Here is an 11,868-nt window from a genome sequence, read left to right as displayed (position 1 = left end):
TGGGCCAAGGCTCATTTAAAATGGACTGTGGCAAAGTGGAAAACTGTTCTGTGGTCAGACGAATCAAAATTTGAAGTTCTTTATGGAAATCAGGGACGCCGTGTCATTCGGACTAAAGAGGAGAAGAACGACCCAAGTTGTTATCAGCGCTCAGTTCAGAAGCCTGCATCTCTGATGGTATGGGGTTGCATTAGTGCGTGTGGCATGGGCAGCTTACACATCTGGAAAGACACCATCAATGCTGAAAGGTATATCCAGGTTCTACAGCAACATATGCTCCCATCCAGACGACGTCTCTTTCAGGGAAGACCTTGCATTTTCCAACATGACAATGCCAAACCACATACTGCATCAATTACAACATCATGGCTCCATAGAATAAGGGTCCTGGTACTGAACTGGCCAGCCTGCAGTCCAGATCTTTCACCCATAGAAAACATTTGGCGCATCATAAAACGGAAGATACGACAAAAAAGACCGAAGACAGCTGAGCAACTAGAATCCTACATTAGACAAGAATGGGTTAACATTCCTATCCCTAAACTTGAGCAACTTGTCTCCTCAGTCCCCAGACGTTTACAGACTGTTGTAAAGAGAAAAGGGGATGTCTCACAGTGGTAAACATGGCCTTGTCCCAACTTTTTTGAGATGTGTTGTTGTCATGAAATTTAAAGTCACTTAATTTTTCTCTTTAAATGATACCTTTTCTCAGTTTAAACATTTGATATGTCATCTATGTTCTATTCTGAATTGAATATGGAATTTTGAAACTTCCACATCATTGCATTCCGTTTTTATTTACAATTTGTACTTTGTCCCAACTTTTTTGGAATCAGGGTTGTAAATGACCAAATATAATATTTTTGTCTCATTTGTTTAACTGGGTTCTCTTTATCTACTTTTAGGACTTGTGTGAAAATCTGATGTTTTAGGTCATATTTATGCAGAAATATAGAAAATTCTAAAGGGTTCACAAACTTTCAAGCACCACTGTATGGTTGAGATGAAGTTGCTCAGATTGGCATGAGATTTGGTGTGATTGATATTCTTGTGATACAGGACAAAGTTCACTTAGTTGTATTTGACTCCACCTAACAGGAAGTCAGCCATGTTGGATGGAATGTGGGATTTTGAAATTTTCCCATGCTGTTTTGAGGGGCTTATGATGGCTAAAAACTCATTAAATTTTGCACATACATTTGACCTATGATATAATTTGAGGTGATCTGGTAAATTAGTCTAGATGGGCTTCATTAACTCCATAGCGTCACCTAGTTCAAAAATACAGATTTGACACCTTGTACATATTCAAAAACTCATGCTATTTGGTCAGTCATATGCACCGAAACTGAGCCATAGGAGCTTGACCCCAGGTGTGTCTGGGGGAATCCATAGCACCCCCATATGTCATGGAAATTTCTGCCTGGTATATAGTTTCACCTATCCATGTCAAATTTGGTAAGTGTGTGGAGTGGCCCAAGATGAACAAAATTGCCTATACATTGTATCAGCCATACTCAACAGGAAGTGAGATATTTTTGGTTTTGTGCATTTTGACCCATTACATTTTAACGAACTCCTCCCAGGCAGTTTTTTGGATCCATGCCATATTTGGTATACATCATGTCAACATGTTGCTGATGTTAAATTGTTAAGGGATTTGTGATATGTTGCAAGATATTGAAATAGCGAACCAATAAATTTATACGTTATGCCATGCAAACAGGAAATCAGTAATAAATTCACCACGCATTGCCTGATACGGCTCAAACGTCACAAGTTATAGGATATCATGGTTCTGAAGATATCCACATGTCCAAAGACACTCTCTGGTAAAGTGCCACCATTTGAACATGGACAGTAATGACTCCATTGCCAAAACACGTGTTACATTTTGATGTACTCTTCCTAGGTAGTTTGTTGGATTCATGCCATATTTGGTAGAAGTCATGTCAAGATGTTGCTGATTTTAACTTGCAAAGGGATTTGCAATATTTTGCAAGATGTTGAAATGGTGAACCAATAAATTTGCTATGCCACATGAACAGGAAGCATGTCAAAAAATTCACCATGCATTGTCTGACATGGCTAAAAATTCACAGGTTATATGATATGATGTTTCTGATGATATCCACATGCCCAATTTGACCCTCTGGTATAGTGCCACCATTTGGACCTCGACAGGAATGATTCCATTGCCAAAAAATCTTGGACTCATGAAATTTGTTACTCACATCAGTCCTGGCCACTGCTATTCATGGATAGAGGCTTGACCCAAGGTGTGTTTGGGGGACTCCATAGCACCCCATATGTCATTGAGACTCCTGCCCGGGATATAGTTTCACCTATCCGTGTCAAAATTGGTAGGTGTGTGGGGTGCCCCAAGATGAAAAAAACTGAAATGCACATCGTTTGAGTCAATTGACTTGCGACAGGATTTGTAATATCTTGCATAATGTTGAAATGGTGAACCAATAAATTTGTATGTTTCACCATGCAAACAGGAAGTGTGTCATAAATTCACCATGCATTGTCTGATAGAGCAAAAACCTCACAGGTTATAAGACATCAGGGTTCTGGCGATATCCACATGCCCAAAGTGAGCCTCTTGTGTAGTGGCACCATTTGGACCTGGACAGTAGTGATTCCATTGCTGAAAAACTCTAACTCATTGTGGCAGCAGGGGAGTGGTCAAGCGCCGGTCTGTGACCGGAGGGTGGAGTCAGGGAAGGTAAGTGGCAGAATCACTACACCTGATGTCAATTAACCTGTGCGTCTTCCCAGTGACCGTGCTCTATATAAAGAGAGAGAGAGCAGAGGAAGAGAGCTCTCCTGAACCCAATGACTTGAGTGTGTGTGTGTGTGTGTGCGCGCGCGCGCACATGGAAGAGAGCAAGTTTTGCTTCTAAAAAGAGCAAAATAAACAAATGATTGAACTTTATTCTGGCCTGCCGTCTTTCTGTGCTCCTCCCCCTCCTACGAACTGCTACAGTGGTGCTGAAACCTGGAAATCGAGCACAGGAAAAGAACAGCCCCATGGAGTCCTCCCCCTTTGCAGACCTGGTCCACACCCTTGCCACGGCCCAGCAGAGCCAGCACCAGGCGCTATTCACCCTCCGGCAGGAGCAAGAGAACCGGTTCAAGGCCCTGGTGCTGGCACAGCAGGAAGATCGACAGGCATTCTGGCACCTCCTCGCGTCAGCGGGGTCCACCATCTCCACCACCGCGGGCCCTTCTTCCCTCACCCTAACTAAGATGGGCCTGCATGACGACCGCGAAGCCTTCCTCACGCTCTTCAAGCAGGCAGCAGAGGCCTCAGGGTGGCTGGTGGAACAGCGCGTGGCGCGCCTCCTCCCCCTGCTAATGGGCGAGGCGCAGCTGGCCACGCTACAGCTCACTGCCGACCGCCGGCTGGCCTACGTGGACCTTCGCCGGGCCGTCCTCCAGCGGGTGGGGCGCACCCCTGAACAACAGTGACAGCGCTTCCACACTCTGCATCTGGAGGAAGTCGGCCAGCCATTCGCATTTGGCCAGCAGCTCCGGGACGCCTGCTGGCAGTGGTTGAGGGCCGACAACCGCGACGCCGAGGGAATCGTTGATCAGGTGGTGCTGGAGCAGTTCATTGCCCGCCTACCAGAGGGAACCGCGGAGTGGGTCCAGTGCCACCGCCCGGTGTCGCTGGATCAGGCCATCGAGTTGGCGGAGGACCATTTGGCGGCTGTTCCAATGGCAGGACAGCGGACGTCCTCTTCTCTCCTCTCTCTCTGTCCCCCTCTCTCCTCCTGTGTCTCGTTCTCTCTCTGTTCCCCCACCGCGGAGGTGGGGGCCAGCCCCACCCCAGCCAGCCCGTCGCACCCGCGGTGCCCTCCCGTTTTTCCCTTCTGTGTCTGTCTCTCCCCCCCCCCCCCCCCCCTCAGGTGAGTGAGCCCCAGAGCGCCGGTGCAGAGAGGAAGCCTGGGCCGGTTTGCTGGCGCTGCGGGGAGCCGGGCCACCTCCAACAGCAGTGCTCGGCCATGGAATTGGGCACGGTGGTTCGGATCCCCGACGCTCCAGGAGCCGCCCTCGATTGGGCCGGAGCATATCGCATACCGGTGAGTATCCAAGGGGATACATATCAGGCGTTGGTGGACTCTGGATGTAATCAGACCTCAATTCACCAAAGCCTGGTGCAAGACGAGGCATTGGGGGGAGCACAGTGGGTGACGGTGTTGTGTGTGACGGGGATGTTCACAGCTACCCTTTAGTGTCGGTCCACATTTTTTTCCGAGGGGAAAAATTGAGTAAATGCAGCGGTTAATTCTCGCCTCACCCACTCGATAATTTTGGGGACTGATTGGCCGGGATTCGGAGAGTTAATGAGTCATTTAGTGAAGAGTGGGTCCTGCCGTAGTTCAGCAGGGGGAGGTCCCGGTGTCGCATTGGCGGGAGCAGCTTTCACAGAGCCGTCTACATCATCTCCGCATCAGAGTGAGAAGCCTCAGTCTCTTCCTCCCTCTCTCGGGGAATCCCTTGCGGATTTTCCGTTAGAGCAATCGTGAGACGAGAGTCTGCAACATGCGTTTGACCAAGTGAGAGTAATTGATGGTCAAAAACTCCAGCCATACGCCACCCCATCCTTCCCCTATTTTTCTATTATGAAGGATAGATTATACCGAGTGACGCAGGACACTCCGACTAAAGTGCAAGTCACACAGCTTTTGATTCCAAAGAGCCGCCGGGAATTGGTATTCCAGGCGGCTCACTTTAATCCTATGGCTGGACACTTAGGGCAGGATAAGACACTAGCCCGACTAATGGCCCAGTTCTATTGGCCAGGGATTCGTGGCGATGTCCGTAGGTGGTGTACGGCGTGCCGCAAATGCCAGTTAGTAAATCCAACGGCCATTCCAAAAGCGCCTTTGCGCCCTCTCCCATTAATCGAGATCCCGTTCGAAAGAATTGGGATGGATCTCGTCAGGCCATTAGATCGGTCAACACAAGGGTACCACTTTATTTTAGTTCTGGTGGACTATGCAACACAATACCTGGAAGCAGTGCCTCTTTGCAATATCTCAGCACCCAGTATTGTGGAAGCGCTCTTCCACGTCATCTCCCGAGTTGGAATCCCGAAAGAGATTCTGACTGATCAAGGCACCTCATTTATGTCACATACACTGAACGAACTGTATGGGTTATTAGGTATTAAGCCGATCCGCACCAGCGTGTATCACCCACAAATGGACGGTTTAGTTGAACGGTTCAATCGTGCCCTCAAGAATATAATTTAAAAATTCGTAAGTAAGGACGCACGTAATTGGGATAAATGGCTTGAACCCTTGTTATTTGCAGTGTGAGAGGTCCCCCAAGCCTCCACGGGGTTCTCCCCATTTGAATTATTATATGGGCGTAAGCCGCGCGGCATTCGAGATGTGCTGTGAGAAAATTGGGAGGAGGGACCTTCACCAAGTAAAAATGAAATTCAATACATTATTGACCTGTGCACAAAACTCCACACACTCACACACCTAACCCAGGAGAATTTGCAGTAGGCCCAAGAACGGCAAACCCGCCTGTACGACAGGGGTACGCACCTTAGGAAGTTCGCACTGGGAGATAAAGTACTCGTACTGTTTCCCACATCGAGCTCCAAATTGATCGCCAAGTGGCAAGGACCCTTTGAGGTCACACGGCGAGTCGAGGACGTCGACTACGAGGTGAGGCAAACGGACAGGGGTGGGGCGCTACAGATTTACCACCTCAATCTGCTCAAACTCTGGAACGATGAGATCCCTGTGGCATTGGTGTCAGTGGTTCCGGAGAAGGCGGAGCTGGGGCCGGAGGTTCAAAAGGGAGCATTGGCATCGCATACCTCTCCGGTCCCCTGTGGAGAACACCTCCCCCTGACCCAACTGACGGAGGTTGCCCAGTTGCAGACTGAGTTTTTGGACATATTCTCACCCCTGCCCGGCTGCACCGACCTCATAGAGCACCACATTGAGATGCCCCCGGGGGTGGTAGTGCGTAGCCGCCCTTACAGGCTACCCGAACACAAGAAAAAAGTGGTTCGGGAAGAACTCGAGGCCATGCTTGAAATGGGCATCGTCGAGGATTCCCACAGTGACTGGAGCAGCCCGGTGGTCTTGATACCCAAGGCTGATGGGTAGGTCCGGTTCTGTGTAGACTATAGAAAAGTCAATGCAGTGTCTAAATTTGACGCATACCCAATGCCTCATATTGATGAGTTGCTCGATCGACTAGGCACGGCTCGCTTTTACTTGACACTGGATTTGACAAAGGGTTATTGGCAGATCCCCTTGACTCCATTATCCCGAGAAAAAAAGGCCTTTTCCACGCCGTTTGGCTTACAACAGTTTGTCACACTTCCTTTTGGGTTGTTTGGGGCACCCGCTACGTTTCAGCGGCTGATGGATAGGGTCCTCTGCCCCCACTCCACCTATGTGGCCGCATTCCTCAACGACATCATTATTTATAGTAATGACTGGCTGCGGCACCTACAAAACCTGAGGGCTGTCCTTAGGTCGCTGAGGCGAGCGGGTCTCACAGCCAACCCGAAGAAGTGTGTGATTTGGTGGGTGGAAGTACGGTATCTGGGCTTCCACTTGGGCAATGGACAGGTGTGTCCCCAAATTAACAAGACAGCAGCAATTGCGGCCTGCCCAAGGCCCAAGACCAAAAAGGGGGTGAGACAGTTCCTGGGGCTGGCTGGCTACTATCGTAGGTTTATATCTAATTATTCGGACATCACCAGCCCGCTGACTGATCTCACTAAAAAGGGGGCACCAGATCCGGTCCAGTGGACAGAGCAATGCCAGCGGGCTTTCTCTGAGGTGAAGGCTGCACTGTGCGGGGGGCCACTGTTGCACTCCATTGACTTTCCTCTCCCTTTTATGTTACAGACAGATGCGTCGGACAGAGGGCTGGGGACCGTTTTGTCCCAGGAGGTGGGGGACTGTCCAGTGCTGTACATCAGAAGAAAGCTGTCGGTACACAAGGGCCGCTACAGCACCATCGAAAAGGAGTGCCTTGCGATCAAGTGGGCGGTCCTCACCCTCCACTACTACCTGCTGGGATGCCCTTTCACCCTCTCTTCGGACCACGCGCCCCTCCAATGGCTCCACCGCATGAAGGATGCCAACGCGCGGATCACCCGTTGGTATCTGACACTCCAATCCTTTAACTTCAAGGTGATCCACAGGCCGGGGGCGCAGATGGTTGTGGCGGATTTTCTCTCCCGCCAAGGGGGGAGTCCGCTGCAGGCCGGACGGCTGCCTGGCTTGAGTCAGGTGGTGGGGGTATGTGGCAGCGGGGGCATGGTCAAGCGCCGGTCTGTGACCAGAGGGCGGAGTCAGGGAAGGTAAGTGGCAGAATCACTACACCTGATGTCACTTAACCTGTGTTTGTGTTTCTTCCCAGTGACCGCGCCCTATATAAAGAGAGAGAGAGCAGAGGAAGAGAGCTCTCCTGAACCCAACGACGTGTGTGTGCGCGCGCGCGCGCGTGTGCATGCGCATGGAAGAGAGCGAGTTTTGCTTCTGGAAAGAGCAAAATAAACAAATGATTGAACTTTCTTCTGGCAGTTATATTTATTATTATTATTTAGTAGTAGTAGTTGTATCTACTAAAATAGATTGGAGAGCAAAGAACACAAGTCACAAGCAAAATTTGGGGGGGGGGGATTCATAGTGCCACACATGAAGGGATCCACACAGGCCTAAAGGTTTTACATTGTGGGCTGTATCTCATGAACCATCATTCAAGTGAAGAAATTTCCTTTTGCCACTGATTTGGTGGGTTCTCTCAAATAAAAAAAGGCTCAGGAGCCACTTAATTATGCCTACACTAATTTATCAGAATGAGCATAATATGCTAAACCTATTTTTGCAAAGTAGTCTTCAGATTTTTGGGTTATCTTCCCCAATATGCTTCCAAATGAATTACAAAAAAATACTTTTATATTTGTCTCATTGTTTTCATCAGAGGCCATTGTTAACTGCATAAACTCAGAGGATTTCAAACCCACAGTCCCATGTAACCTGGAAACAACAACTGGGATTTGAAAATTTGACTTGTGGGATAAAGGTAACATGCAGGGATCCAAATATCTCAGGTCTCTGGGTGGAAAACTGAATGGTCATAATGAACATCTTTGCTTCTGTTGTGACCATTTTGTGGTATTTGTGATGCTGTCGCATTTTGCTGAATTCATTGTCAACATACTAGGTCAAAGGCATCTTATCATCCTGTCCTCGGTAAGATAGCATAGTTGAGGTAAAAACAAAACAGTTTGCCCATATTAATTGTTATATATTGTTGCATATTTTGTTATATATACTGTATATATATTTTCCAGGCCTCGTCGCTATAATGGAGGGAGACACATCTCTTAACAATACAAATTTAACACGTTTCATGGCAATTTTGACCATGGAAAAGTTGGACCTACCACCATCCATTGCCTTTTTCATATTCATTTTTGGCATCTTCACATACTGTTTAATTTTGTTCTTCCACTCAGTGCTGCTTGTGACTATCATTGTCAAAAGGGATCTGCATAAGCCTATGTACATACTGCTGTTTAATTTGTCCATATGTGACCTTATGGGAGCTACGGGTTTTTATCCTCAGCTTGTTTGTAGTATATTTTCTCAAACTAGAAAAATATCCTACCCTGCCTGTGCTTTGCAAGGCATCATTATTCATCTTTATGGAAGTGGAGCTCTTTCATTTCTCACTGTTATGTCTTATGACCGATACATTGCCATTTGCAAGCCTTTGAGCTACCACAATTTGATGACCGAAACTGTCTTGGTAAAACTTATTTTTATAGTTTGGTCTGTAAATTTTTTAAATATTGCGTCTCTATTTACACTCACATTAAGCAAAGAAATTTGCAGGATAAACATAGTGGACACATACTGCAATAATCCATCTTTATTGAAGCTAAGCTGTGAGGATACAAGACTGGTTAACTACTATGGCTTGTTTGGTATAGCTTTTTTCCAAGGCTCTTCCATACTGATAGTTTCATTAACATACATACAAATCCTAATTACCTGTCTTTCTACAAAACAGACACAATCTATAAGTAAGGCAATGCAAACATGTGGGATGCATCTAGCTGTTTTTTTTGAGTTTTGAAGTTAATGCATTCTTACTACTGATTTCTCACAGGTTACAATCAGTTTCTCCACACATACGAAGGGCCTTTGGTGTTTCAATTCTTATATTTCCTCCTATTCTTAACCCTCTAATTTACGGGTTAAACACAAAGGAAATTAGAACAACAATTTTTAATTTTTTTATTTCTTCACAAGGAAGGTTTTTAATTAACCTGACAGATAAGTAAACCAAAAACACATCTATATTCTTAAGCAATTTACCAAATAGCTTAAAGTTAAAATAATAATAATAATAATAAACCCACAACAGAATAAGTCTGCATAGGAGCCATTAGAAGAGCTTACCTTTACTTATTTTTTATTGTCATCAAAACTACTGAAAGATAATTGAAAACCTATATGAGGTTTCGAACCATGAAGTTCAAACTCTTATAATGATGCTAATTATTATTATTATTATCCATCTATCCATCCATTATCTGTAGCTGCTTATCCTGTTCTACAGGGTTGCAAGATTATTATTATGATTATTATTATCTCATCTCATTATCTCTAGCCGCTTTATCCTGTTCTACAGGGTTGCAGGCAAGCTGGAGCCTATCCCAGCTGACTACAGGCAAAAGGCGGGGTACACCCTGGACAAGTCGCTAGGTCATCACAGGGCTGACATATAGACACAGACAACCATTCAAACTCACATTCACACCTACGGTCAATTTAGAGTCACCAGTTAACCTAACCTGCATGTCTTTGGGCTGTGGGGGAAACCGGAGCACCCGGAGGAAACCCATGCGGACACGGGGAGAACATGCAAACTCCGCACAGAAAGGCCCTCGCTGGCCATGGGGCTCGAACCCGGACCTTCTTGCTGTGAGGCGACAGCACTAACCACTACACCACCGTGCTGCCCCTATTATTATTATTCATTTTCATCTCATTATCTCTAGCCGCTTTATCCTTCTACAGGGTCGCAGGCAAGCTGGAGCCTATCCCAGCTGACTACGGGCGAAAGGCAGGGTACACCCTGGACAAGTCACCAGGTCATCACAGGGCTGACACATAGACACAGACAACCATTCACACTCACATTCACACCTACGGTCAATTTAGAGTCACCAGTTAACCTAACCTGCATGTCTTTGGACTGTGGGGGAAACCGGAGCACCCAGAGGAAACCCACGCGGACACGGGGAGAACATGCAAACTCCACACAGAAAGGTCCTCGCCGGCCCCGGGGCTCGAACCCAGGACCTTCTTGCTGTGAGGCGACGGCGCTAACCACTACACCACCATGCCGCCCCATTATTATTATTATATTCAATATTTTCTGTTATGAATGTCAGTATGAACACACAGTGATGGGAACATTATTTTTAATGTGCCTGAAATTAAAGTATGATTTATTAAAAAGAAACTTTAAAAGGAATTAAATGTTTTTAAAATACAAATTACCATTGTTTGTGCTCAGTGCTTCACTGCCCCCCCCCCCAAAAAAAAATAATAATAATGGTTCATGAGATTTTATCTGCAAGATTAAGACACTTAACTTTGATGAGAATGACATACCTGACTAAGGATGACAATATAGATGTATGCTAAATAAAGTTATCATAGAAATGCTAGTTTGTACAAATGCTCTGAATCTTGCTTTGGTGAACTCATCTTGTTGGTAACTGGGGGAAAAATCATCTTAAATGAGGAAAGAATAAATGCCTGTACAAAGAAATACAAATAAATCGTATTCTACACTCTTATTGGCATATGTTTAATTACTTTTTTTAATTAAAAGAAAAGAAACCCCATTTTTAAAATACAGTTATGAAGATAGATTATGATATAAACTAACAATTCATGTGAATAATTGAAAATAAGGAGCTCACACAACTAAGATATCCATCTCCAAAAGTCAAGTTTCTATGCAGAATGGACGATTTCATGGAGGCCGCCATTGCAAATATTTTAACCAATCAGAAAAATCCCCCCGATCCTTTCTGGCAGTGCTCTGACATCATTTGAGTGCAAGACACAGAAGCGCCGCATAGCGAGTAAGACTTGAAGCTGCCCCTGGCTGGAGATAATTTCATTAAAAGTTTCAATGAAAAAAATTTTTAATTCCATTTCTCAAAAAAAAGGGGAGGGGAGATAATACTGATGTCACTGATAAACAGTGAGGGAATAGTGAACAGCTGATATACTCCTATGTGACTGAATGCAGGGAGGTAACTTTTCATATTTATATCCCCGGTACAAGTAGTGTTGCCGTGACAGCCTCGTTCTGTGGACTGTAACCTTACTAGACAACCTACAAACAGATCTGCATACAATCTGACTTACATAAATCTGTTGACGAGGCAAGTGCGTGAGTTTTTCCAAGTTCCTGGTAGCGTAAGCACTCGTTAGCATGCTTAGCATGCTCTCGACTCATTCGAGAGTACAGGAGAACTTTTATAATATTTCACACAGATTTTTATTACTTTGTATTGATAAGAATCTTGTTCCATCCAGCTTGAACCAGGGCTTTGAACCGGTTCAAGGAACGAAAACGAAAACCGGGAACTTTTTCTATTTCACATGGAACAGAAACGAAACCAGAAACTTTATTATTTTTTATGTTCCGGAACAGAAACGCTTATTAAAAATAATGGTAACCGGTTAATACCGGTTTTTATTTCGTTCCTCAAAGTTTCTGTAGCCTACAAATAGTCATTCTTCTCCTGCGCAAGTTTCTATGACCCGCTGGGGTTCACTT

At 45.6% G+C, this 11,868-nt stretch overlaps 1 pseudogene; it reads left to right on the top strand.

Annotated features, from left to right (window-relative positions):
• The first annotated feature begins 1,792 nt into the window (after positions 1-1,792).
• Positions 1,793-9,346, top strand: LOC132901244 (olfactory receptor 4K15-like; annotated as a pseudogene).
• The last annotated feature ends 2,522 nt before the right edge of the window (positions 9,347-11,868 follow it).

This window comes from Neoarius graeffei, chromosome 17, assembly GCF_027579695.1.
Source record: "Neoarius graeffei isolate fNeoGra1 chromosome 17, fNeoGra1.pri, whole genome shotgun sequence".
NCBI classification, from domain to species: Eukaryota; Metazoa; Chordata; class Actinopteri; order Siluriformes; family Ariidae; genus Neoarius; species Neoarius graeffei.
Note: the sequence above shows the minus strand (reverse complement) of the source record. Positions and strands in the feature narration are given on the sequence as shown.